This window comes from Lepisosteus oculatus, unplaced genomic scaffold (genome assembly GCF_040954835.1).
Source record: "Lepisosteus oculatus isolate fLepOcu1 unplaced genomic scaffold, fLepOcu1.hap2 HAP2_SCAFFOLD_75, whole genome shotgun sequence".
Lineage (NCBI taxonomy): Eukaryota > Metazoa > Chordata > Actinopteri > Semionotiformes > Lepisosteidae > Lepisosteus > Lepisosteus oculatus.
The window spans coordinates 239,043-264,003 of record NW_027168309.1 but is presented as its reverse complement, the minus strand read 5'-3'; the positions used below and the strand labels follow the sequence as shown (position 1 = coordinate 264,003).

Below are 24,961 nucleotides of genomic sequence, written 5' to 3'. Positions count from 1 at the left end.
CCTATCGGCGCACGTTCCCTGCGTCAGGCTGCTTCACCCATTTGCACCCGACTGGAGACGGCACTGAGCAAGCTTTTTGTCAGGAGTGGGATTCGAACCCACGCCTCCAGGGGAGACTGCGACCTGAACGCAGCGCCTTAGACCGCTCGGCCATCCTGACGCGGGCCCCCTGTCCCGGGGCGGTCTGATGAGCCACCGCGATCCCACTACGCTCCTCGAGTATCGCACTGTTATTAATACTACAGTGTGACTCCAGCATTAAAATGTTTGGAAAATGTGTCGGCTTTTATAATCCAGTGTAGAGCAGCATGTGATGATTTGTGCTACAACACCAAGCGCTCAAAGTGACGTCTGCGTTTGTCGTTGAAACTTTCAACTCTTTCATCACTTATGTAGGAAATAAAAAGAGCAGTTGTGCGCCACACGCAGAGGGGCCGTCAGCAGAGTGGCGCAGCGGAAGCGTGCTGGGCCCATAACCCAGAGGTCGATGGATCGAAACCATCCTCTGCTACGTGTGTCCTATGCACGATTCATAAGCATGCCATTGGGTTAGCAAAGTGCCTTCAAATAGTCTGCATCTCCCTTTCTTTAAATTCTGTCCTGAGTTTCTCTCTCGTGTGTGTTTGTGCAAGCTTGACACTTGCGGGACTCTTTAATCTTCACCAATACGGAGATGACCAAATGTGTCTTCGGTTGTTCTGAGGTCTTTGATAGTTTCTTTGAAAGCTTCAACTGAACCTCGAAATCGAAGCAGTTATGTTTATATTGATTTCTCGCGTTAATCATTACGAACCAGGAACAGCCAGCACACTCGGTCGCATTAGTAATTATGTCACGTCTCTACTTAGCAGAGCATTCAAAGGCCCACTGGAAGTAGTAAAGCACTAAAACACTGCAAAACTGAACTCGGGAAAATCATACTGGGAGCTCTGAGCGATGTCTGCATCCAAGCCATCCAATACGGACTCTGAAACCTTGGAATATCAACACTATGATGCGCTACCTTTTACCTGGAGCAAAACGATGGAATTAGAAGAATGCTTACCGCAGGATACAACTGTGCCGCTGTTATTTGGAGCACGGTTTTCACTTGCATGAAAACTACAGCAGAACGTAGAAGGATGATCACTGAGGAGTCCACGCGGGCATGCTGAGGAGATTGTAGGTCGTACATTTCAATGATTACTGACATTTGCGCTGCTGGAGGTACAGTAATCAACAAAGAACAGGGTGTGCTACTCTCGAATCCGGTCAGCACATGATGAAAAGCCAGGAAGTATACCTTGTCAAATTGCCGTCAACAGGGACAAGTTAACCACCAGCTCCACCGGCGCCCGGCTAGCTCAGTCGGTAGAGCATGAGACTCTTAATCTCAGGGTCGTGGGTTCGAGCCCCACGTTGGGCGGTGCCCGTCTCCTTATTAACAAAGTTTCCCGCTCATCCTTGAACCTCTTACACCTCGATGGTACCGAGCACTGCGTTTTAATGCACAGGTGTGATCAAACCGAGATGAAAAGGGCGTATCTAGCTCCTTGCCCGAGAGATAAATCAAGGGTTCCGCAGATAATCCCTTGGCTCCGGTCACCGGGACGCAGATAGGAGCTGCAGCCATCATAACTTGTATGAAAACTAAGAAGAGCTCCTGTCTATTTACAGTTTCATTTACTCTAGCGTTTCCTTAAACATTGCGTGTACGAAGGCTAAGAAATTGGAGAGCTATTCTAATACAATAACTATTAGGAATCTTTTGGGCATAACAGTTTCACTGTGATTTTGCAGGTAACACGTACGTTGGGAAAACATTTTGAACGCGATCAATAACCGCACTGGAAAAATGTGGGAAAGAAAGGGCGAAAAGCGACTCTTCAACATGTGGAAATATCTTCCTGAGCGGAGCCCTCTTCTCGAAGCTCAACACTCTGCAAGAGTCACTTCTCCCAACTTGCGCCCGCAGGTTTCCGTAGTGTGCCTGCAAAGAGCCATCCGCTTGAGACAGGTGCACCTCCCGATTTCATTGAACTAAGCTAGATGCACAATTTCTAATGCAGCCTTCATCACAATAGACAGTTCATTTCTCGAAAGCTTGTCGTAAAAAAAGGAAACAAAGAACGAAAACGTATAGCTGACAATCTTCTGAAGATGCAGATTCAGCTTTGGGGAAATGGACATTTTATGTATGCAGATGCTTTTCAAGCGCTGGTTTTAGAACGTCGCTGTGCTTCCAGCATCCTTTTCAGCCTTCTAAACTGGCTACCGAGGTGCCGATCACATTGTAAAGCGGTTGAGAGGCCGGAGCTGCTCAAACCGCTCTTGCCGTTTCCCATCAATCAAAAGCACTATGTTGTTTCTTTGTATGGAAAGCTTTTCAAGTCTGGCATCGACACGCACCTTTCCTGAAACGTCCAAAAGGTGAATGCTTCGCAAAGAAATCCAGTCTACCTTCAGGGGGCATGATGTTGAAATCGGAATGAGCCCTGGGTGGGCTTGAAGCAGCAGCTGTTCAGTTAACAGCTGCACAGAAACGCACCCCGCTTGCTTTGTATCATTCGCAAGTTTCTGGTTAAAGAGTAAAAAAGGCTGGAATTCTTCTGCCAGCCGGCAGGATTTCTTCTGCACTCACCCAGAAAAGCCAAGAATTGTATTTCATCTTTCGCAAGCTGTATTTTCCAGGAGGAGAATGAATACTTGCATTAAACTGAATCAAGCCGACAGAGACGCACAGCCGTTGTTTTTCTCCATGGGAAGTTTTTCGTTAAGGAAAAACACCGTTGTCATTTTCTTGCCAGCCGGCGGTATTTCTTGTGCAGCGATGAGCCAGATTTGTATTTCGTATTTCGCAAGTTGTGTGAATTTCTTGAAGTTGAAAGTGAATTCGCTCCAGAAAAGAAATGTCCAGTCGCATGAAAGCCGTGGCTGTTTGTTAAACCGCAGGACCTGAGCTTGCGTTCTGTTTCTCATGGCGTTCGCAAAGGCGATTCCTGCCTTTAAAACTGCTGTGACTGCGACTGAAAGTGGCGTGTGGCGCAGCTTCTAAAGTCTTGTTGACGCTCCTCGATGTTGCTTTCTCTCTGCCTAAGGAAGTTCGATTGTCGCGTCGGAACGGGGAGACCTAATCCTTCCAGCTTTAAGCCACCCTTCAGTCTTCTGAAGGGTGTCCGAGTGCTAGCATGTCATTTGGCTTTTTTTTGGGGGGAAGCGGAGAGCGACATTGAAAAAGGTTACCGCCGCCGCCTCGCCCTCCGTGTTAAATGATCGCAAGCCGGCGGCGGCGGCGCTCCCTGTAGTCGTGGCCGAGCGGTTAAGGCGATGGGCTAGAAAGCCATTGGGGTCTCCCCGCGTCGGCTCGAATCCTGCCCACTACGGCGCCCTTCTCCTGTCGCTTCGGCCTGCCCAGAAAAAGGCGGAGTGCCGTTTCTCTCTTCCTGCTTCTTGTACAAACGCTAAATCGCTTGGACCTGCTGCCTTGGAAGTAATGTCTTCAACATCCACCAGTGACATTTCACAGCTGGAAGCACACAGCCACGCTTTTGGCATTGGCATGTCTTTTGCGCCCTACTTCCAGCCTTTGAAGACCTAATTATTCAAACTGAAAGAACCGGCTGAATGAGTGTTTGCAGTGCACCAGGAGGAGCAGGGACCATAGCATTGGAGGGGTGAGGATGGCGCAGATGGAAACGTTTTCATGCGCTCCTCTGGGAGGAATGAAAAGAAAAGACGAAACCGGAAACAGTAGTAGCCGCAAGAGGAAGTGTCTTCAAGCGCCAAGCAAGCGCTCCTCGTTAGTATAGTGGTGCGTATCCCCGCCTGTCACGTGGGAGACCAGGGATGGATTGCTTGACGGCGAGCCAGGTTGCTTTTCTCCCATCAGATTCCAACCGCTAATGCTAACGCAGTGTGTGGGAGCTTACATGCTTTTCCTTTCCCGTCTTTTTCGGACGACTATTCCAAAGGGGTAACCTGAAGGAATAGGGGCCTGAAGACACGAGGCATTCTTAAACCAGCACTGGGCTGCACGGCCTTCTGTTGTGATCAGGTTATATTCGAGTCAAAAAGCCAGAGCATCCGCTTCCATCCTATGGAGCACGAGCTAAATCGGAAGAGGCAGGGGATACACCTACGCCTATCGGCGCACGTTCCCTGCGTCAGGCTGCTTCACCCATTTGCACCCGACTGGAGACGGCACTGAGCAAGCTTTTTGTCAGGAGTGGGATTCGAACCCACGCCTCCAGGGGAGACTGCGACCTGAACGCAGCGCCTTAGACCGCTCGGCCATCCTGACGCGGGCCCCCTGTCCCGGGGCGGTCTGATGAGCCACCGCGATCCCACTACGCTCCTCGAGTATCGCACTGTTATTAATACTACAGTGTGACTCCAGCATTAAAATGTTTGGAAAATGTGTCGGCTTTTATAATCCAGTGTAGAGCAGCATGTGATGATTTGTGCTACAACACCAAGCGCTCAAAGTGACGTCTGCGTTTGTCGTTGAAACTTTCAACTCTTTCATCACTTATGTAGGAAATAAAAAGAGCAGTTGTGCGCCACACGCAGAGGGGCCGTCAGCAGAGTGGCGCAGCGGAAGCGTGCTGGGCCCATAACCCAGAGGTCGATGGATCGAAACCATCCTCTGCTACGTGTGTCCTATGCACGATTCATAAGCATGCCATTGGGTTAGCAAAGTGCCTTCAAATAGTCTGCATCTCCCTTTCTTTAAATTCTGTCCTGAGTTTCTCTCTCGTGTGTGTTTGTGCAAGCTTGACACTTGCGGGACTCTTTAATCTTCACCAATACGGAGATGACCAAATGTGTCTTCGGTTGTTCTGAGGTCTTTGATAGTTTCTTTGAAAGCTTCAACTGAACCTCGAAATCGAAGCAGTTATGTTTATATTGATTTCTCGCGTTAATCATTACGAACCAGGAACAGCCAGCACACTCGGTCGCATTAGTAATTATGTCACGTCTCTACTTAGCAGAGCATTCAAAGGCCCACTGGAAGTAGTAAAGCACTAAAACACTGCAAAACTGAACTCGGGAAAATCATACTGGGAGCTCTGAGCGATGTCTGCATCCAAGCCATCCAATACGGACTCTGAAACCTTGGAATATCAACACTATGATGCGCTACCTTTTACCTGGAGCAAAACGATGGAATTAGAAGAATGCTTACCGCAGGATACAACTGTGCCGCTGTTATTTGGAGCACGGTTTTCACTTGCATGAAAACTACAGCAGAACGTAGAAGGATGATCACTGAGGAGTCCACGCGGGCATGCTGAGGAGATTGTAGGTCGTACATTTCAATGATTACTGACATTTGCGCTGCTGGAGGTACAGTAATCAACAAAGAACAGGGTGTGCTACTCTCGAATCCGGTCAGCACATGATGAAAAGCCAGGAAGTATACCTTGTCAAATTGCCGTCAACAGGGACAAGTTAACCACCAGCTCCACCGGCGCCCGGCTAGCTCAGTCGGTAGAGCATGAGACTCTTAATCTCAGGGTCGTGGGTTCGAGCCCCACGTTGGGCGGTGCCCGTCTCCTTATTAACAAAGTTTCCCGCTCATCCTTGAACCTCTTACACCTCGATGGTACCGAGCACTGCGTTTTAATGCACAGGTGTGATCAAACCGAGATGAAAAGGGCGTATCTAGCTCCTTGCCCGAGAGATAAATCAAGGGTTCCGCAGATAATCCCTTGGCTCCGGTCACCGGGACGCAGATAGGAGCTGCAGCCATCATAACTTGTATGAAAACTAAGAAGAGCTCCTGTCTATTTACAGTTTCATTTACTCTAGCGTTTCCTTAAACATTGCGTGTACGAAGGCTAAGAAATTGGAGAGCTATTCTAATACAATAACTATTAGGAATCTTTTGGGCATAACAGTTTCACTGTGATTTTGCAGGTAACACGTACGTTGGGAAAACATTTTGAACGCGATCAATAACCGCACTGGAAAAATGTGGGAAAGAAAGGGCGAAAAGCGACTCTTCAACATGTGGAAATATCTTCCTGAGCGGAGCCCTCTTCTCGAAGCTCAACACTCTGCAAGAGTCACTTCTCCCAACTTGCGCCCGCAGGTTTCCGTAGTGTGCCTGCAAAGAGCCATCCGCTTGAGACAGGTGCACCTCCCGATTTCATTGAACTAAGCTAGATGCACAATTTCTAATGCAGCCTTCATCACAATAGACAGTTCATTTCTCGAAAGCTTGTCGTAAAAAAAGGAAACAAAGAACGAAAACGTATAGCTGACAATCTTCTGAAGATGCAGATTCAGCTTTGGGGAAATGGACATTTTATGTATGCAGATGCTTTTCAAGCGCTGGTTTTAGAACGTCGCTGTGCTTCCAGCATCCTTTTCAGCCTTCTAAACTGGCTACCGAGGTGCCGATCACATTGTAAAGCGGTTGAGAGGCCGGAGCTGCTCAAACCGCTCTTGCCGTTTCCCATCAATCAAAAGCACTATGTTGTTTCTTTGTATGGAAAGCTTTTCAAGTCTGGCATCGACACGCACCTTTCCTGAAACGTCCAAAAGGTGAATGCTTCGCAAAGAAATCCAGTCTACCTTCAGGGGGCATGATGTTGAAATCGGAATGAGCCCTGGGTGGGCTTGAAGCAGCAGCTGTTCAGTTAACAGCTGCACAGAAACGCACCCCGCTTGCTTTGTATCATTCGCAAGTTTCTGGTTAAAGAGTAAAAAAGGCTGGAATTCTTCTGCCAGCCGGCAGGATTTCTTCTGCACTCACCCAGAAAAGCCAAGAATTGTATTTCATCTTTCGCAAGCTGTATTTTCCAGGAGGAGAATGAATACTTGCATTAAACTGAATCAAGCCGACAGAGACGCACAGCCGTTGTTTTTCTCCATGGGAAGTTTTTCGTTAAGGAAAAACACCGTTGTCATTTTCTTGCCAGCCGGCGGTATTTCTTGTGCAGCGATGAGCCAGATTTGTATTTCGTATTTCGCAAGTTGTGTGAATTTCTTGAAGTTGAAAGTGAATTCGCTCCAGAAAAGAAATGTCCAGTCGCATGAAAGCCGTGGCTGTTTGTTAAACCGCAGGACCTGAGCTTGCGTTCTGTTTCTCATGGCGTTCGCAAAGGCGATTCCTGCCTTTAAAACTGCTGTGACTGCGACTGAAAGTGGCGTGTGGCGCAGCTTCTAAAGTCTTGTTGACGCTCCTCGATGTTGCTTTCTCTCTGCCTAAGGAAGTTCGATTGTCGCGTCGGAACGGGGAGACCTAATCCTTCCAGCTTTAAGCCACCCTTCAGTCTTCTGAAGGGTGTCCGAGTGCTAGCATGTCATTTGGCTTTTTTTTGGGGGGAAGCGGAGAGCGACATTGAAAAAGGTTACCGCCGCCGCCTCGCCCTCCGTGTTAAATGATCGCAAGCCGGCGGCGGCGGCGCTCCCTGTAGTCGTGGCCGAGCGGTTAAGGCGATGGGCTAGAAAGCCATTGGGGTCTCCCCGCGTCGGCTCGAATCCTGCCCACTACGGCGCCCTTCTCCTGTCGCTTCGGCCTGCCCAGAAAAAGGCGGAGTGCCGTTTCTCTCTTCCTGCTTCTTGTACAAACGCTAAATCGCTTGGACCTGCTGCCTTGGAAGTAATGTCTTCAACATCCACCAGTGACATTTCACAGCTGGAAGCACACAGCCACGCTTTTGGCATTGGCATGTCTTTTGCGCCCTACTTCCAGCCTTTGAAGACCTAATTATTCAAACTGAAAGAACCGGCTGAATGAGTGTTTGCAGTGCACCAGGAGGAGCAGGGACCATAGCATTGGAGGGGTGAGGATGGCGCAGATGGAAACGTTTTCATGCGCTCCTCTGGGAGGAATGAAAAGAAAAGACGAAACCGGAAACAGTAGTAGCCGCAAGAGGAAGTGTCTTCAAGCGCCAAGCAAGCGCTCCTCGTTAGTATAGTGGTGCGTATCCCCGCCTGTCACGTGGGAGACCAGGGATGGATTGCTTGACGGCGAGCCAGGTTGCTTTTCTCCCATCAGATTCCAACCGCTAATGCTAACGCAGTGTGTGGGAGCTTACATGCTTTTCCTTTCCCGTCTTTTTCGGACGACTATTCCAAAGGGGTAACCTGAAGGAATAGGGGCCTGAAGACACGAGGCATTCTTAAACCAGCACTGGGCTGCACGGCCTTCTGTTGTGATCAGGTTATATTCGAGTCAAAAAGCCAGAGCATCCGCTTCCATCCTATGGAGCACGAGCTAAATCGGAAGAGGCAGGGGATACACCTACGCCTATCGGCGCACGTTCCCTGCGTCAGGCTGCTTCACCCATTTGCACCCGACTGGAGACGGCACTGAGCAAGCTTTTTGTCAGGAGTGGGATTCGAACCCACGCCTCCAGGGGAGACTGCGACCTGAACGCAGCGCCTTAGACCGCTCGGCCATCCTGACGCGGGCCCCCTGTCCCGGGGCGGTCTGATGAGCCACCGCGATCCCACTACGCTCCTCGAGTATCGCACTGTTATTAATACTACAGTGTGACTCCAGCATTAAAATGTTTGGAAAATGTGTCGGCTTTTATAATCCAGTGTAGAGCAGCATGTGATGATTTGTGCTACAACACCAAGCGCTCAAAGTGACGTCTGCGTTTGTCGTTGAAACTTTCAACTCTTTCATCACTTATGTAGGAAATAAAAAGAGCAGTTGTGCGCCACACGCAGAGGGGCCGTCAGCAGAGTGGCGCAGCGGAAGCGTGCTGGGCCCATAACCCAGAGGTCGATGGATCGAAACCATCCTCTGCTACGTGTGTCCTATGCACGATTCATAAGCATGCCATTGGGTTAACAAAGTGCCTTCAAATAGTCTGCATCTCCCTTTCTTTAAATTCTGTCCTGAGTTTCTCTCTGGTGTGTGTTTGTGCAAGCTTGACACTTGCGGGACTCTTTAATCTTCACCAATACGGAGATGACCAAATGTGTCTTCGGTTGTTCTGAGGTCTTTGATAGTTTCTTTGAAAGCTTCAACTGAACCTCGAAATCGAAGCAGTTATGTTTATATTGATTTCTCGCGTTAATCATTACGAACCAGGAACAGCCAGCACACTCGGTCGCATTAGTAATTATGTCACGTCTCTACTTAGCAGAGCATTCAAAGGCCCACTGGAAGTAGTAAAGCACTAAAACACTGCAAAACTGAACTCGGGAAAATCATACTGGGAGCTCTGAGCGATGTCTGCATCCAAGCCATCCAATACGGACTCTGAAACCTTGGAATATCAACACTATGATGCGCTACCTTTTACCTGGAGCAAAACGATGGAATTAGAAGAATGCTTACCGCAGGATACAACTGTGCCGCTGTTATTTGGAGCACGGTTTTCACTTGCATGAAAACTACAGCAGAACGTAGAAGGATGATCACTGAGGAGTCCACGCGGGCATGCTGAGGAGATTGTAGGTCGTACATTTCAATGATTACTGACATTTGCGCTGCTGGAGGTACAGTAATCAACAAAGAACAGGGTGTGCTACTCTCGAATCCGGTCAGCACATGATGAAAAGCCAGGAAGTATACCTTGTCAAATTGCCGTCAACAGGGACAAGTTAACCACCAGCTCCACCGGCGCCCGGCTAGCTCAGTCGGTAGAGCATGAGACTCTTAATCTCAGGGTCGTGGGTTCGAGCCCCACGTTGGGCGGTGCCCGTCTCCTTATTAACAAAGTTTCCCGCTCATCCTTGAACCTCTTACACCTCGATGGTACCGAGCACTGCGTTTTAATGCACAGGTGTGATCAAACCGAGATGAAAAGGGCGTATCTAGCTCCTTGCCCGAGAGATAAATCAAGGGTTCCGCAGATAATCCCTTGGCTCCGGTCACCGGGACGCAGATAGGAGCTGCAGCCATCATAACTTGTATGAAAACTAAGAAGAGCTCCTGTCTATTTACAGTTTCATTTACTCTAGCGTTTCCTTAAACATTGCGTGTACGAAGGCTAAGAAATTGGAGAGCTATTCTAATACAATAACTATTAGGAATCTTTTGGGCATAACAGTTTCACTGTGATTTTGCAGGTAACACGTACGTTGGGAAAACATTTTGAACGCGATCAATAACCGCACTGGAAAAATGTGGGAAAGAAAGGGCGAAAAGCGACTCTTCAACATGTGGAAATATCTTCCTGAGCGGAGCCCTCTTCTCGAAGCTCAACACTCTGCAAGAGTCACTTCTCCCAACTTGCGCCCGCAGGTTTCCGTAGTGTGCCTGCAAAGAGCCATCCGCTTGAGACAGGTGCACCTCCCGATTTCATTGAACTAAGCTAGATGCACAATTTCTAATGCAGCCTTCATCACAATAGACAGTTCATTTCTCGAAAGCTTGTCGTAAAAAAAGGAAACAAAGAACGAAAACGTATAGCTGACAATCTTCTGAAGATGCAGATTCAGCTTTGGGGAAATGGACATTTTATGTATGCAGATGCTTTTCAAGCGCTGGTTTTAGAACGTCGCTGTGCTTCCAGCATCCTTTTCAGCCTTCTAAACTGGCTACCGAGGTGCCGATCACATTGTAAAGCGGTTGAGAGGCCGGAGCTGCTCAAACCGCTCTTGCCGTTTCCCATCAATCAAAAGCACTATGTTGTTTCTTTGTATGGAAAGCTTTTCAAGTCTGGCATCGACACGCACCTTTCCTGAAACGTCCAAAAGGTGAATGCTTCGCAAAGAAATCCAGTCTACCTTCAGGGGGCATGATGTTGAAATCGGAATGAGCCCTGGGTGGGCTTGAAGCAGCAGCTGTTCAGTTAACAGCTGCACAGAAACGCACCCCGCTTGCTTTGTATCATTCGCAAGTTTCTGGTTAAAGAGTAAAAAAGGCTGGAATTCTTCTGCCAGCCGGCAGGATTTCTTCTGCACTCACCCAGAAAAGCCAAGAATTGTATTTCATCTTTCGCAAGCTGTATTTTCCAGGAGGAGAATGAATACTTGCATTAAACTGAATCAAGCCGACAGAGACGCACAGCCGTTGTTTTTCTCCATGGGAAGTTTTTCGTTAAGGAAAAACACCGTTGTCATTTTCTTGCCAGCCGGCGGTATTTCTTGTGCAGCGATGAGCCAGATTTGTATTTCGTATTTCGCAAGTTGTGTGAATTTCTTGAAGTTGAAAGTGAATTCGCTCCAGAAAAGAAATGTCCAGTCGCATGAAAGCCGTGGCTGTTTGTTAAACCGCAGGACCTGAGCTTGCGTTCTGTTTCTCATGGCGTTCGCAAAGGCGATTCCTGCCTTTAAAACTGCTGTGACTGCGACTGAAAGTGGCGTGTGGCGCAGCTTCTAAAGTCTTGTTGACGCTCCTCGATGTTGCTTTCTCTCTGCCTAAGGAAGTTCGATTGTCGCGTCGGAACGGGGAGACCTAATCCTTCCAGCTTTAAGCCACCCTTCAGTCTTCTGAAGGGTGTCCGAGTGCTAGCATGTCATTTGGCTTTTTTTTGGGGGGAAGCGGAGAGCGACATTGAAAAAGGTTACCGCCGCCGCCTCGCCCTCCGTGTTAAATGATCGCAAGCCGGCGGCGGCGGCGCTCCCTGTAGTCGTGGCCGAGCGGTTAAGGCGATGGGCTAGAAAGCCATTGGGGTCTCCCCGCGTCGGCTCGAATCCTGCCCACTACGGCGCCCTTCTCCTGTCGCTTCGGCCTGCCCAGAAAAAGGCGGAGTGCCGTTTCTCTCTTCCTGCTTCTTGTACAAACGCTAAATCGCTTGGACCTGCTGCCTTGGAAGTAATGTCTTCAACATCCACCAGTGACATTTCACAGCTGGAAGCACACAGCCACGCTTTTGGCATTGGCATGTCTTTTGCGCCCTACTTCCAGCCTTTGAAGACCTAATTATTCAAACTGAAAGAACCGGCTGAATGAGTGTTTGCAGTGCACCAGGAGGAGCAGGGACCATAGCATTGGAGGGGTGAGGATGGCGCAGATGGAAACGTTTTCATGCGCTCCTCTGGGAGGAATGAAAAGAAAAGACGAAACCGGAAACAGTAGTAGCCGCAAGAGGAAGTGTCTTCAAGCGCCAAGCAAGCGCTCCTCGTTAGTATAGTGGTGCGTATCCCCGCCTGTCACGTGGGAGACCAGGGATGGATTGCTTGACGGCGAGCCAGGTTGCTTTTCTCCCATCAGATTCCAACCGCTAATGCTAACGCAGTGTGTGGGAGCTTACATGCTTTTCCTTTCCCGTCTTTTTCGGACGACTATTCCAAAGGGGTAACCTGAAGGAATAGGGGCCTGAAGACACGAGGCATTCTTAAACCAGCACTGGGCTGCACGGCCTTCTGTTGTGATCAGGTTATATTCGAGTCAAAAAGCCAGAGCATCCGCTTCCATCCTATGGAGCACGAGCTAAATCGGAAGAGGCAGGGGATACACCTACGCCTATCGGCGCACGTTCCCTGCGTCAGGCTGCTTCACCCATTTGCACCCGACTGGAGACGGCACTGAGCAAGCTTTTTGTCAGGAGTGGGATTCGAACCCACGCCTCCAGGGGAGACTGCGACCTGAACGCAGCGCCTTAGACCGCTCGGCCATCCTGACGCGGGCCCCCTGTCCCGGGGCGGTCTGATGAGCCACCGCGATCCCACTACGCTCCTCGAGTATCGCACTGTTATTAATACTACAGTGTGACTCCAGCATTAAAATGTTTGGAAAATGTGTCGGCTTTTATAATCCAGTGTAGAGCAGCATGTGATGATTTGTGCTACAACACCAAGCGCTCAAAGTGACGTCTGCGTTTGTCGTTGAAACTTTCAACTCTTTCATCACTTATGTAGGAAATAAAAAGAGCAGTTGTGCGCCACACGCAGAGGGGCCGTCAGCAGAGTGGCGCAGCGGAAGCGTGCTGGGCCCATAACCCAGAGGTCGATGGATCGAAACCATCCTCTGCTACGTGTGTCCTATGCACGATTCATAAGCATGCCATTGGGTTAGCAAAGTGCCTTCAAATAGTCTGCATCTCCCTTTCTTTAAATTCTGTCCTGAGTTTCTCTCTCGTGTGTGTTTGTGCAAGCTTGACACTTGCGGGACTCTTTAATCTTCACCAATACGGAGATGACCAAATGTGTCTTCGGTTGTTCTGAGGTCTTTGATAGTTTCTTTGAAAGCTTCAACTGAACCTCGAAATCGAAGCAGTTATGTTTATATTGATTTCTCGCGTTAATCATTACGAACCAGGAACAGCCAGCACACTCGGTCGCATTAGTAATTATGTCACGTCTCTACTTAGCAGAGCATTCAAAGGCCCACTGGAAGTAGTAAAGCACTAAAACACTGCAAAACTGAACTCGGGAAAATCATACTGGGAGCTCTGAGCGATGTCTGCATCCAAGCCATCCAATACGGACTCTGAAACCTTGGAATATCAACACTATGATGCGCTACCTTTTACCTGGAGCAAAACGATGGAATTAGAAGAATGCTTACCGCAGGATACAACTGTGCCGCTGTTATTTGGAGCACGGTTTTCACTTGCATGAAAACTACAGCAGAACGTAGAAGGATGATCACTGAGGAGTCCACGCGGGCATGCTGAGGAGATTGTAGGTCGTACATTTCAATGATTACTGACATTTGCGCTGCTGGAGGTACAGTAATCAACAAAGAACAGGGTGTGCTACTCTCGAATCCGGTCAGCACATGATGAAAAGCCAGGAAGTATACCTTGTCAAATTGCCGTCAACAGGGACAAGTTAACCACCAGCTCCACCGGCGCCCGGCTAGCTCAGTCGGTAGAGCATGAGACTCTTAATCTCAGGGTCGTGGGTTCGAGCCCCACGTTGGGCGGTGCCCGTCTCCTTATTAACAAAGTTTCCCGCTCATCCTTGAACCTCTTACACCTCGATGGTACCGAGCACTGCGTTTTAATGCACAGGTGTGATCAAACCGAGATGAAAAGGGCGTATCTAGCTCCTTGCCCGAGAGATAAATCAAGGGTTCCGCAGATAATCCCTTGGCTCCGGTCACCGGGACGCAGATAGGAGCTGCAGCCATCATAACTTGTATGAAAACTAAGAAGAGCTCCTGTCTATTTACAGTTTCATTTACTCTAGCGTTTCCTTAAACATTGCGTGTACGAAGGCTAAGAAATTGGAGAGCTATTCTAATACAATAACTATTAGGAATCTTTTGGGCATAACAGTTTCACTGTGATTTTGCAGGTAACACGTACGTTGGGAAAACATTTTGAACGCGATCAATAACCGCACTGGAAAAATGTGGGAAAGAAAGGGCGAAAAGCGACTCTTCAACATGTGGAAATATCTTCCTGAGCGGAGCCCTCTTCTCGAAGCTCAACACTCTGCAAGAGTCACTTCTCCCAACTTGCGCCCGCAGGTTTCCGTAGTGTGCCTGCAAAGAGCCATCCGCTTGAGACAGGTGCACCTCCCGATTTCATTGAACTAAGCTAGATGCACAATTTCTAATGCAGCCTTCATCACAATAGACAGTTCATTTCTCGAAAGCTTGTCGTAAAAAAAGGAAACAAAGAACGAAAACGTATAGCTGACAATCTTCTGAAGATGCAGATTCAGCTTTGGGGAAATGGACATTTTATGTATGCAGATGCTTTTCAAGCGCTGGTTTTAGAACGTCGCTGTGCTTCCAGCATCCTTTTCAGCCTTCTAAACTGGCTACCGAGGTGCCGATCACATTGTAAAGCGGTTGAGAGGCCGGAGCTGCTCAAACCGCTCTTGCCGTTTCCCATCAATCAAAAGCACTATGTTGTTTCTTTGTATGGAAAGCTTTTCAAGTCTGGCATCGACACGCACCTTTCCTGAAACGTCCAAAAGGTGAATGCTTCGCAAAGAAATCCAGTCTACCTTCAGGGGGCATGATGTTGAAATCGGAATGAGCCCTGGGTGGGCTTGAAGCAGCAGCTGTTCAGTTAACAGCTGCACAGAAACGCACCCCGCTTGCTTTGTATCATTCGCAAGTTTCTGGTTAAAGAGTAAAAAAGGCTGGAATTCTTCTGCCAGCCGGCAGGATTTCTTCTGCACTCACCCAGAAAAGCCAAGAATTGTATTTCATCTTTCGCAAGCTGTATTTTCCAGGAGGAGAATGAATACTTGCATTAAACTGAATCAAGCCGACAGAGACGCACAGCCGTTGTTTTTCTCCATGGGAAGTTTTTCGTTAAGGAAAAACACCGTTGTCATTTTCTTGCCAGCCGGCGGTATTTCTTGTGCAGCGATGAGCCAGATTTGTATTTCGTATTTCGCAAGTTGTGTGAATTTCTTGAAGTTGAAAGTGAATTCGCTCCAGAAAAGAAATGTCCAGTCGCATGAAAGCCGTGGCTGTTTGTTAAACCGCAGGACCTGAGCTTGCGTTCTGTTTCTCATGGCGTTCGCAAAGGCGATTCCTGCCTTTAAAACTGCTGTGACTGCGACTGAAAGTGGCGTGTGGCGCAGCTTCTAAAGTCTTGTTGACGCTCCTCGATGTTGCTTTCTCTCTGCCTAAGGAAGTTCGATTGTCGCGTCGGAACGGGGAGACCTAATCCTTCCAGCTTTAAGCCACCCTTCAGTCTTCTGAAGGGTGTCCGAGTGCTAGCATGTCATTTGGCTTTTTTTTGGGGGGAAGCGGAGAGCGACATTGAAAAAGGTTACCGCCGCCGCCTCGCCCTCCGTGTTAAATGATCGCAAGCCGGCGGCGGCGGCGCTCCCTGTAGTCGTGGCCGAGCGGTTAAGGCGATGGGCTAGAAAGCCATTGGGGTCTCCCCGCGTCGGCTCGAATCCTGCCCACTACGGCGCCCTTCTCCTGTCGCTTCGGCCTGCCCAGAAAAAGGCGGAGTGCCGTTTCTCTCTTCCTGCTTCTTGTACAAACGCTAAATCGCTTGGACCTGCTGCCTTGGAAGTAATGTCTTCAACATCCACCAGTGACATTTCACAGCTGGAAGCACACAGCCACGCTTTTGGCATTGGCATGTCTTTTGCGCCCTACTTCCAGCCTTTGAAGACCTAATTATTCAAACTGAAAGAACCGGCTGAATGAGTGTTTGCAGTGCACCAGGAGGAGCAGGGACCATAGCATTGGAGGGGTGAGGATGGCGCAGATGGAAACGTTTTCATGCGCTCCTCTGGGAGGAATGAAAAGAAAAGACGAAACCGGAAACAGTAGTAGCCGCAAGAGGAAGTGTCTTCAAGCGCCAAGCAAGCGCTCCTCGTTAGTATAGTGGTGCGTATCCCCGCCTGTCACGTGGGAGACCAGGGATGGATTGCTTGACGGCGAGCCAGGTTGCTTTTCTCCCATCAGATTCCAACCGCTAATGCTAACGCAGTGTGTGGGAGCTTACATGCTTTTCCTTTCCCGTCTTTTTCGGACGACTATTCCAAAGGGGTAACCTGAAGGAATAGGGGCCTGAAGACACGAGGCATTCTTAAACCAGCACTGGGCTGCACGGCCTTCTGTTGTGATCAGGTTATATTCGAGTCAAAAAGCCAGAGCATCCGCTTCCATCCTATGGAGCACGAGCTAAATCGGAAGAGGCAGGGGATACACCTACGCCTATCGGCGCACGTTCCCTGCGTCAGGCTGCTTCACCCATTTGCACCCGACTGGAGACGGCACTGAGCAAGCTTTTTGTCAGGAGTGGGATTCGAACCCACGCCTCCAGGGGAGACTGCGACCTGAACGCAGCGCCTTAGACCGCTCGGCCATCCTGACGCGGGCCCCCTGTCCCGGGGCGGTCTGATGAGCCACCGCGATCCCACTACGCTCCTCGAGTATCGCACTGTTATTAATACTACAGTGTGACTCCAGCATTAAAATGTTTGGAAAATGTGTCGGCTTTTATAATCCAGTGTAGAGCAGCATGTGATGATTTGTGCTACAACACCAAGCGCTCAAAGTGACGTCTGCGTTTGTCGTTGAAACTTTCAACTCTTTCATCACTTATGTAGGAAATAAAAAGAGCAGTTGTGCGCCACACGCAGAGGGGCCGTCAGCAGAGTGGCGCAGCGGAAGCGTGCTGGGCCCATAACCCAGAGGTCGATGGATCGAAACCATCCTCTGCTACGTGTGTCCTATGCACGATTCATAAGCATGCCATTGGGTTAGCAAAGTGCCTTCAAATAGTCTGCATCTCCCTTTCTTTAAATTCTGTCCTGAGTTTCTCTCTCGTGTGTGTTTGTGCAAGCTTGACACTTGCGGGACTCTTTAATCTTCACCAATACGGAGATGACCAAATGTGTCTTCGGTTGTTCTGAGGTCTTTGATAGTTTCTTTGAAAGCTTCAACTGAACCTCGAAATCGAAGCAGTTATGTTTATATTGATTTCTCGCGTTAATCATTACGAACCAGGAACAGCCAGCACACTCGGTCGCATTAGTAATTATGTCACGTCTCTACTTAGCAGAGCATTCAAAGGCCCACTGGAAGTAGTAAAGCACTAAAACACTGCAAAACTGAACTCGGGAAAATCATACTGGGAGCTCTGAGCGATGTCTGCATCCAAGCCATCCAATACGGACTCTGAAACCTTGGAATATCAACACTATGATGCGCTACCTTTTACCTGGAGCAAAACGATGGAATTAGAAGAATGCTTACCGCAGGATACAACTGTGCCGCTGTTATTTGGAGCACGGTTTTCACTTGCATGAAAACTACAGCAGAACGTAGAAGGATGATCACTGAGGAGTCCACGCGGGCATGCTGAGGAGATTGTAGGTCGTACATTTCAATGATTACTGACATTTGCGCTGCTGGAGGTACAGTAATCAACAAAGAACAGGGTGTGCTACTCTCGAATCCGGTCAGCACATGATGAAAAGCCAGGAAGTATACCTTGTCAAATTGCCGTCAACAGGGACAAGTTAACCACCAGCTCCACCGGCGCCCGGCTAGCTCAGTCGGTAGAGCATGAGACTCTTAATCTCAGGGTCGTGGGTTCGAGCCCCACGTTGGGCGGTGCCCGTCTCCTTATTAACAAAGTTTCCCGCTCATCCTTGAACCTCTTACACCTCGATGGTACCGAGCACTGCGTTTTAATGCACAGGTGTGATCAAACCGAGATGAAAAGGGCGTATCTAGCTCCTTGCCCGAGAGATAAATCAAGGGTTCCGCAGATAATCCCTTGGCTCCGGTCACCGGGACGCAGATAGGAGCTGCAGCCATCATAACTTGTATGAAAACTAAGAAGAGCTCCTGTCTATTTACAGTTTCATTTACTCTAGCGTTTCCTTAAACATTGCGTGTACGAAGGCTAAGAAATTGGAGAGCTATTCTAATACAATAACTATTAGGAATCTTTTGGGCATAACAGTTTCACTGTGATTTTGCAGGTAACACGTACGTTGGGAAAACATTTTGAACGCGATCAATAACCGCACTGGAAAAATGTGGGAAAGAAAGGGCGAAAAGCGACTCTTCAACATGTGGAAATATCTTCCTGAGCGGAGCCCTCTTCTCGAAGCTCAACACTCTGCAAGAGTCACTTCTCCCAACTTGCGCCCGCAGGTTTCCGTAGTGTGCCTGCAAAGAGCCATCCGCTTGAGACAGGTGCACCTCCCGATTTCATTGAACTAAGCTAGATGCACAATTTCTAATGCAGCCTTCATCACAATAGACAGTTCATTTCTCGAAAGCTTGTCGTAAAAAAAGGAAACAAAGAACGAAAACGTATAGCTGACAATCTTCTGAAGATGCAGATTCAGCTTTGGGGAAATGGACATTTTATGTATGCAGATGCTTTTCAAGCGCTGGTTTTAGAACGTCGCTGTGCTTCCAGCATCCTTTTCAGCCTTCTAAACTGGCTACCGAGGTGCCGATCACATTGTAAAGCGGTTGAGAGGCCGGAGCTGCTCAAACCGCTCTTGCCGTTTCCCATCAATCAAAAGCACTATGTTGTTTCTTTGTATGGAAAGCTTTTCAAGTCTGGCATCGACACGCACCTTTCCTGAAACGTCCAAAAGGTGAATGCTTCGCAAAGAAATCCAGTCTACCTTCAGGGGGCATGATGTTGAAATCGGAATGAGCCCTGGGTGGGCTTGAAGCAGCAGCTGTTCAGTTAACAGCTGCACAGAAACGCACCCCGCTTGCTTTGTATCATTCGCAAGTTTCTGGTTAAAGAGTAAAAAAGGCTGGAATTCTTCTGCCAGCCGGCAGGATTTCTTCTGCACTCACCCAGAAAAGCCAAGAATTGTATTTCATCTTTCGCAAGCTGTATTTTCCAGGAGGAGAATGAATACTTGCATTAAACTGAATCAAGCCGACAGAGACGCACAGCCGTTGTTTTTCTCCATGGGAAGTTTTTCGTTAAGGAAAAACACCGTTGTCATTTTCTTGCCAGCCGGCGGTATTTCTTGTGCAGCGATGAGCCAGATTTGTATTTCGTATTTCGCAAGTTGTGTGAATTTCTTGAAGTTGAAAGTGAATTCGCTCCAGAAAAGAAATGTCCAGTCGCATGAAAGCCGTGGCTGTTTGTTAAACCGCAGGACCTGAGCTTGCGTTCTGTTTCTCATGGCGTTCGCAAAGGCGATTCCTGCCTTTAAAACTGCTGTGACTGCGACTGAAAGTGGCGTGTGGCGCAGCTTCTAAAGTCTTGTTGACGCTCCTCGATGTTGCTTTCTCTCTGCCTAAGGAAGTTCGATTGTCGCGTCGGAACGGGGAGACCTAATCCTTCCAGCTTTAAGCCACCCTTCAGTCTTCTGAAGGGTGTCCGAGTGCTAGCATGTCATTTGGCTTTTTTTTGGGGGGAAGCGGAGAGCGACATTGAAAAAGGTTACCGCCGCCGCCTCGCCCTCCGTGTTAAATGATCGCAAGCCGGCGGCGGCGGCGCTCCCTGTAGTCGTGGCCGAGCGGTTAAGGCGATGGGCTAGAAAGCCATTGGGGTCTCCCCGCGTCGGCTCGAATCCTGCCCACTACGGCGCCCTTCTCCTGTCGCTTCGGCCTGCCCAGAAAAAGGCGGAGTGCCGTTTCTCTCTTCCTGCTTCTTGTACAAACGCTAAATCGCTTGGACCTGCTGCCTTGGAAGTAATGTCTTCAACATCCACCAGTGACATTTCACAGCTGGAAGCACACAGCCACGCTTTTGGCATTGGCATGTCTTTTGCGCCCTACTTCCAGCCTTTGAAGACCTAATTATTCAAACTGAAAGAACCAGCTGAATGAGTGTTTGCAGTGCACCAGGAGGAGCAGGGACCATAGCATTGGAGGGGTGAGGATGGCGCAGATGGAAACGTTTTCATGCGCTCCTCTGGGAGGAATGAAAAGAAAAGACGAAACCGGAAACAGTAGTAGCCGCAAGAGGAAGTGTCTTCAAGCGCCAAGCAAGCGCTCCTCGTTAGTATAGTGGTGCGTATCCCCGCCTGTCACGTGGGAGACCAGGGATGGATTGCTTGACGGCGAGCCAGGTTGCTTTTCTCCCATCAGATTCCAACCGCTAATGCTAACGCAGTGTGTGGGAGCTTACATGCTTTTCCTTTCCCGTCTTTTTCGGACGACTATTCCAAAGGGGTAACCTGAAGGAATAGGGGCCTGAAGACACGAGGCATTCTTAAACCAGCACTGGGCTGCACGGCCTTCTGTTGTGATCAGGTTATATTCGAGTCAAAAAGCCAGAGCATCCGCTTCCATCCTATGGAGCACGAGCTAAATCGGAAGAGGCAGGGGATACACCTACGCCTATCGGCGCACGTTCCCTGCGTCAGGCTGCTTCACCCATTTGCACCCGACTGGAGACGGCACTGAGCAAGCTTTTTGTCAGGAGTGGGATTCGAACCCACGCCTCCAGGGGAGACTGCGACCTGAACGCAGCGCCTTAGACCGCTCGGCCATCCTGACGCGGGCCCCCTGTCCCGGGGCGGTCTGATGAGCCACCGCGATCCCACTACGCTCCTCGAGTATCGCACTGTTATTAATACTACAGTGTGACTCCAGCATTAAAATGTTTGGAAAATGTGTCGGCTTTTATAATCCAGTGTAGAGCAGCATGTGATGATTTGTGCTACAACACCAAGCGCTCAAAGTGACGTCTGCGTTTGTCGTTGAAACTTTCAACTCTTTCATCACTTATGTAGGAAATAAAAAGAGCAGTTGTGCGCCACACGCAGAGGGGCCGTCAGCAGAGTGGCGCAGCGGAAGCGTGCTGGGCCCATAACCCAGAGGTCGATGGATCGAAACCATCCTCTGCTACGTGTGTCCTATGCACGATTCATAAGCATGCCATTGGGTTAACAAAGTGCCTTCAAATAGTCTGCATCTCCCTTTCTTTAAATTCTGTCCTGAGTTTCTCTCTGGTGTGTGTTTGTGCAAGCTTGACACTTGCGGGACTCTTTAATCTTCACCAATACGGAGATGACCAAATGTGTCTTCGGTTGTTCTGAGGTCTTTGATAGTTTCTTTGAAAGCTTCAACTGAACCTCGAAATCGAAGCAGTTATGTTTATATTGATTTCTCGCGTTAATCATTACGAACCAGGAACAGCCAGCACACTCGGTCGCATTAGTAATTATGTCACGTCTCTACTTAGCAGAGCATTCAAAGGCCCACTGGAAGTAGTAAAGCACTAAAACACTGCAAAACTGAACTCGGGAAAATCATACTGGGAGCTCTGAGCGATGTCTGCATCCAAGCCATCCAATACGGACTCTGAAACCTTGGAATATCAACACTATGATGCGCTACCTTTTACCTGGAGCAAAACGATGGAATTAGAAGAATGCTTACCGCAGGATACAACTGTGCCGCTGTTATTTGGAGCACGGTTTTCACTTGCATGAAAACTACAGCAGAACGTAGAAGGATGATCACTGAGGAGTCCACGCGGGCATGCTGAGGAGATTGTAGGTCGTACATTTCAATGATTACTGACATTTGCGCTGCTGGAGGTACAGTAATCAACAAAGAACAGGGTGTGCTACTCTCGAATCCGGTCAGCACATGATGAAAAGCCAGGAAGTATACCTTGTCAAATTGCCGTCAACAGGGACAAGTTAACCACCAGCTCCACCGGCGCCCGGCTAGCTCAGTCGGTAGAGCATGAGACTCTTAATCTCAGGGTCGTGGGTTCGAGCCCCACGTTGGGCGGTGCCCGTCTCCTTATTAACAAAGTTTCCCGCTCATCCTTGAACCTCTTACACCTCGATGGTACCGAGCACTGCGTTTTAATGCACAGGTGTGATCAAACCGAGATGAAAAGGGCGTATCTAGCTCCTTGCCCGAGAGATAAATCAAGGGTTCCGCAGATAATCCCTTGGCTCCGGTCACCCGGACGCAGATAGGAGCTGCAGCCATCATAACTTGTATGAAAACTAAGAAGAGCTCCTGTCTATTTACAGTTTCATTTACTCTAGCGTTTCCTTAAACATTGCGTGTACGAAGGCTAAGAAATTGGAGAGCTATTCTAATACAATAACTATTAGGAATCTTTTGGGCATAACAGTTTCACTGTGATTTTGCAGGTAACACGTACGTTGGGAAAACATTTTGAACGCGATCAATAACCGCACTGGAAAAATGTGGGAAAGAAAGGGCGAAAAGCGACTCTTCAACATGTGGAAATATCTTCCTGAGCGGAGCCCTCTTCTCGAAGCTCAACACTCTGCAAGAGTCACTTCTCCCAACTTGCGCCCGCAGGTTTCCGTAGTGTGCCTGCAAAGAGCCATCCGCTTGAGACAGGTGCACCTCCCGATTTCATTGAACTAAGCTAGATGCACAATTTCTAATGCAGCCTTCATCACAATAGACAGTTCTTTTCTCGAAAGCTTGTCGTAAAAAAAGGAAACAAAGAACGAAAACGTATAGCTGACAATCTTCTGAAGATGCAGATTCAGCTTTGGGGAAATGGACATTTTATGTATGCAGATGCTTTTCAAGCGCTGGTTTTAGAACGTCGCTGTGCTTCCAGCATCCTTTTCAGCCTTCTAAACTGGCTACCGAGGTGCCGATCACATTGTAAAGCGGTTGAGAGGCCGGAGCTGCTCAAACCGCTCTTGCCGTTTCCCATCAATCAAAAGCACTATGTTGTTTCTTTGTATGGAAAGCTTTTCAAGTCTGGCATCGACACGCACCTTTCCTGAAACGTCCAAAAGGTGAATGCTTCGCAAAGAAATCCAGTCTACCTTCAGGGGGCATGATGTTGAAATCGGAATGAGCCCTGGGTGGGCTTGAAGCAGCAGCTGTTCAGTTAACAGCTGCACAGAAACGCACCCCGCTTGCTTTGTATCATTCGCAAGTTTCTGGTTAAAGAGTAAAAAAGGCTGGAATTCTTCTGCCAGCCGGCAGGATTTCTTCTGCACTCACCCAGAAAAGCCAAGAATTGTATTTCATCTTTCGCAAGCTGTATTTTCCAGGAGGAGAATGAATACTTGCATTAAACTGAATCAAGCCGACAGAGACGCACAGCCGTTGTTTTTCTCCATGGGAAGTTTTTCGTTAAGGAAAAACACCGTTGTCATTTTCTTGCCAGCCGGCGGTATTTCTTGTGCAGCGATGAGCCAGATTTGTATTTCGTATTTCGCAAGTTGTGTGAATTTCTTGAAGTTGAAAGTGAATTCGCTCCAGAAAAGAAATGTCCAGTCGCATGAAAGCCGTGGCTGTTTGTTAAACCGCAGGACCTGAGCTTGCGTTCTGTTTCTCATGGCGTTCGCAAAGGCGATTCCTGCCTTTAAAACTGCTGTGACTGCGACTGAAAGTGGCGTGTGGCGCAGCTTCTAAAGTCTTGTTGACGCTCCTCGATGTTGCTTTCTCTCTGCCTAAGGAAGTTCGATTGTCGCGTCGGAACGGGGAGACCTAATCCTTCCAGCTTTAAGCCACCCTTCAGTCTTCTGAAGGGTGTCCGAGTGCTAGCATGTCATTTGGCTTTTTTTTGGGGGGAAGCGGAGAGCGACATTGAAAAAGGTTACCGCCGCCGCCTCGCCCTCCGTGTTAAATGATCGCAAGCCGGCGGCGGCGGCGCTCCCTGTAGTCGTGGCCGAGCGGTTAAGACGATGGGCTAGAAAGCCATTGGGGTCTCCCCGCGTCGGCTCGAATCCTGCCCACTACGGCGCCCTTCTCCTGTCGCTTCGGCCTGCCCAGAAAAAGGCGGAGTGCCGTTTCTCTCTTCCTGCTTCTTGTACAAACGCTAAATCGCTTGGACCTGCTGCCTTGGAAGTAATGTCTTCAACATCCACCAGTGACATTTCACAGCTGGAAGCACACAGCCACGCTTTTGGCATTGGCATGTCTTTTGCGCCCTACTTCCAGCCTTTGAAGACCTAATTATTCAAACTGAAAGAACCGGCTGAATGAGTGTTTGCAGTGCACCAGGAGGAGCAGGGACCATAGCATTGGAGGGGTGAGGATGGCGCAGATGGAAACGTTTTCATGCGCTCCTCTGGGAGGAATGAAAAGAAAAGACGAAACCGGAAACAGTAGTAGCCGCAAGAGGAAGTGTCTTCAAGCGCCAAGCAAGCGCTCCTCGTTAGTATAGTGGTGCGTATCCCCGCCTGTCACGTGGGAGACCAGGGATGGATTGCTTGACGGCGAGCCAGGTTGCTTTTCTCCCATCAGATTCCAACCGCTAATGCTAACGCAGTGTGTGGGAGCTTACATGCTTTTCCTTTCCCGTCTTTTTCGGACGACTATTCCAAAGGGGTAACCTGAAGGAATAGGGGCCTGAAGACACGAGGCATTCTTAAACCAGCACTGGGCTGCACGGCCTTCTGTTGTGATCAGGTTATATTCGAGTCAAAAAGCCAGAGCATCCGCTTCCATCCTATGGAGCACGAGCTAAATCGGAAGAGGCAGGGGATACACCTACGCCTATCGGCGCACGTTCCCTGCGTCAGGCTGCTTCACCCATTTGCACCCGACTGGAGACGGCACTGAGCAAGCTTTTTGTCAGGAGTGGGATTCGAACCCACGCCTCCAGGGGAGACTGCGACCTGAACGCAGCGCCTTAGACCGCTCGGCCATCCTGACGCGGGCCCCCTGTCCCGGGGCGGTCTGATGAGCCACCGCGATCCCACTACGCTCCTCGAGTATCGCACTGTTATTAATACTACAGTG

General features: G+C 49.1%; 19 non-coding genes across 19 annotated transcripts; 12 read left to right on the top strand and 7 right to left on the bottom strand.

Annotated features, from left to right (window-relative positions):
• Nucleotides 1-77: 77 nt before the first annotated feature.
• Nucleotides 78-160, bottom strand: trnal-cag (transfer RNA leucine (anticodon CAG)). The gene has a single exon. It is a non-coding gene; the product is annotated as a tRNA-Leu (tRNA).
• A 279-nt stretch (nucleotides 161-439) lies between these two features.
• trnam-cau (transfer RNA methionine (anticodon CAU)) lies at nucleotides 440-511 on the top strand. Its single transcript has one exon. It is a non-coding gene; the product is annotated as a tRNA-Met (tRNA).
• Nucleotides 512-1,332: 821 nt separating this feature from the next.
• Nucleotides 1,333-1,405, top strand: trnak-cuu (transfer RNA lysine (anticodon CUU)). Its single transcript has one exon. It is a non-coding gene; the product is annotated as a tRNA-Lys (tRNA).
• Nucleotides 1,406-4,196: 2,791 nt separating this feature from the next.
• trnal-cag (transfer RNA leucine (anticodon CAG)) lies at nucleotides 4,197-4,279 on the bottom strand. Its single transcript has one exon. It is a non-coding gene; the product is annotated as a tRNA-Leu (tRNA).
• Nucleotides 4,280-4,558: 279 nt separating this feature from the next.
• Nucleotides 4,559-4,630, top strand: trnam-cau (transfer RNA methionine (anticodon CAU)). Its single transcript has one exon. It is a non-coding gene; the product is annotated as a tRNA-Met (tRNA).
• Nucleotides 4,631-5,451: 821 nt separating this feature from the next.
• Nucleotides 5,452-5,524, top strand: trnak-cuu (transfer RNA lysine (anticodon CUU)). Its single transcript has one exon. It is a non-coding gene; the product is annotated as a tRNA-Lys (tRNA).
• Nucleotides 5,525-8,315: 2,791 nt separating this feature from the next.
• trnal-cag (transfer RNA leucine (anticodon CAG)) lies at nucleotides 8,316-8,398 on the bottom strand. Its single transcript has one exon. It is a non-coding gene; the product is annotated as a tRNA-Leu (tRNA).
• A 279-nt stretch (nucleotides 8,399-8,677) lies between these two features.
• On the top strand, nucleotides 8,678-8,749 carry trnam-cau (transfer RNA methionine (anticodon CAU)). The gene has a single exon. It is a non-coding gene; the product is annotated as a tRNA-Met (tRNA).
• An 821-nt stretch (nucleotides 8,750-9,570) lies between these two features.
• On the top strand, nucleotides 9,571-9,643 carry trnak-cuu (transfer RNA lysine (anticodon CUU)). The gene has a single exon. It is a non-coding gene; the product is annotated as a tRNA-Lys (tRNA).
• Nucleotides 9,644-12,434: 2,791 nt separating this feature from the next.
• trnal-cag (transfer RNA leucine (anticodon CAG)) lies at nucleotides 12,435-12,517 on the bottom strand. Its single transcript has one exon. It is a non-coding gene; the product is annotated as a tRNA-Leu (tRNA).
• Nucleotides 12,518-12,796: 279 nt separating this feature from the next.
• On the top strand, nucleotides 12,797-12,868 carry trnam-cau (transfer RNA methionine (anticodon CAU)). Its single transcript has one exon. It is a non-coding gene; the product is annotated as a tRNA-Met (tRNA).
• An 821-nt stretch (nucleotides 12,869-13,689) lies between these two features.
• Nucleotides 13,690-13,762, top strand: trnak-cuu (transfer RNA lysine (anticodon CUU)). The gene has a single exon. It is a non-coding gene; the product is annotated as a tRNA-Lys (tRNA).
• A 2,791-nt stretch (nucleotides 13,763-16,553) lies between these two features.
• trnal-cag (transfer RNA leucine (anticodon CAG)) lies at nucleotides 16,554-16,636 on the bottom strand. The gene has a single exon. It is a non-coding gene; the product is annotated as a tRNA-Leu (tRNA).
• A 279-nt stretch (nucleotides 16,637-16,915) lies between these two features.
• Nucleotides 16,916-16,987, top strand: trnam-cau (transfer RNA methionine (anticodon CAU)). The gene has a single exon. It is a non-coding gene; the product is annotated as a tRNA-Met (tRNA).
• An 821-nt stretch (nucleotides 16,988-17,808) lies between these two features.
• trnak-cuu (transfer RNA lysine (anticodon CUU)) lies at nucleotides 17,809-17,881 on the top strand. Its single transcript has one exon. It is a non-coding gene; the product is annotated as a tRNA-Lys (tRNA).
• A 2,791-nt stretch (nucleotides 17,882-20,672) lies between these two features.
• On the bottom strand, nucleotides 20,673-20,755 carry trnal-cag (transfer RNA leucine (anticodon CAG)). Its single transcript has one exon. It is a non-coding gene; the product is annotated as a tRNA-Leu (tRNA).
• Nucleotides 20,756-21,034: 279 nt separating this feature from the next.
• Nucleotides 21,035-21,106, top strand: trnam-cau (transfer RNA methionine (anticodon CAU)). Its single transcript has one exon. It is a non-coding gene; the product is annotated as a tRNA-Met (tRNA).
• Nucleotides 21,107-21,927: 821 nt separating this feature from the next.
• On the top strand, nucleotides 21,928-22,000 carry trnak-cuu (transfer RNA lysine (anticodon CUU)). The gene has a single exon. It is a non-coding gene; the product is annotated as a tRNA-Lys (tRNA).
• Nucleotides 22,001-24,791: 2,791 nt separating this feature from the next.
• trnal-cag (transfer RNA leucine (anticodon CAG)) lies at nucleotides 24,792-24,874 on the bottom strand. Its single transcript has one exon. It is a non-coding gene; the product is annotated as a tRNA-Leu (tRNA).
• Nucleotides 24,875-24,961: the final 87 nt, after the last annotated feature.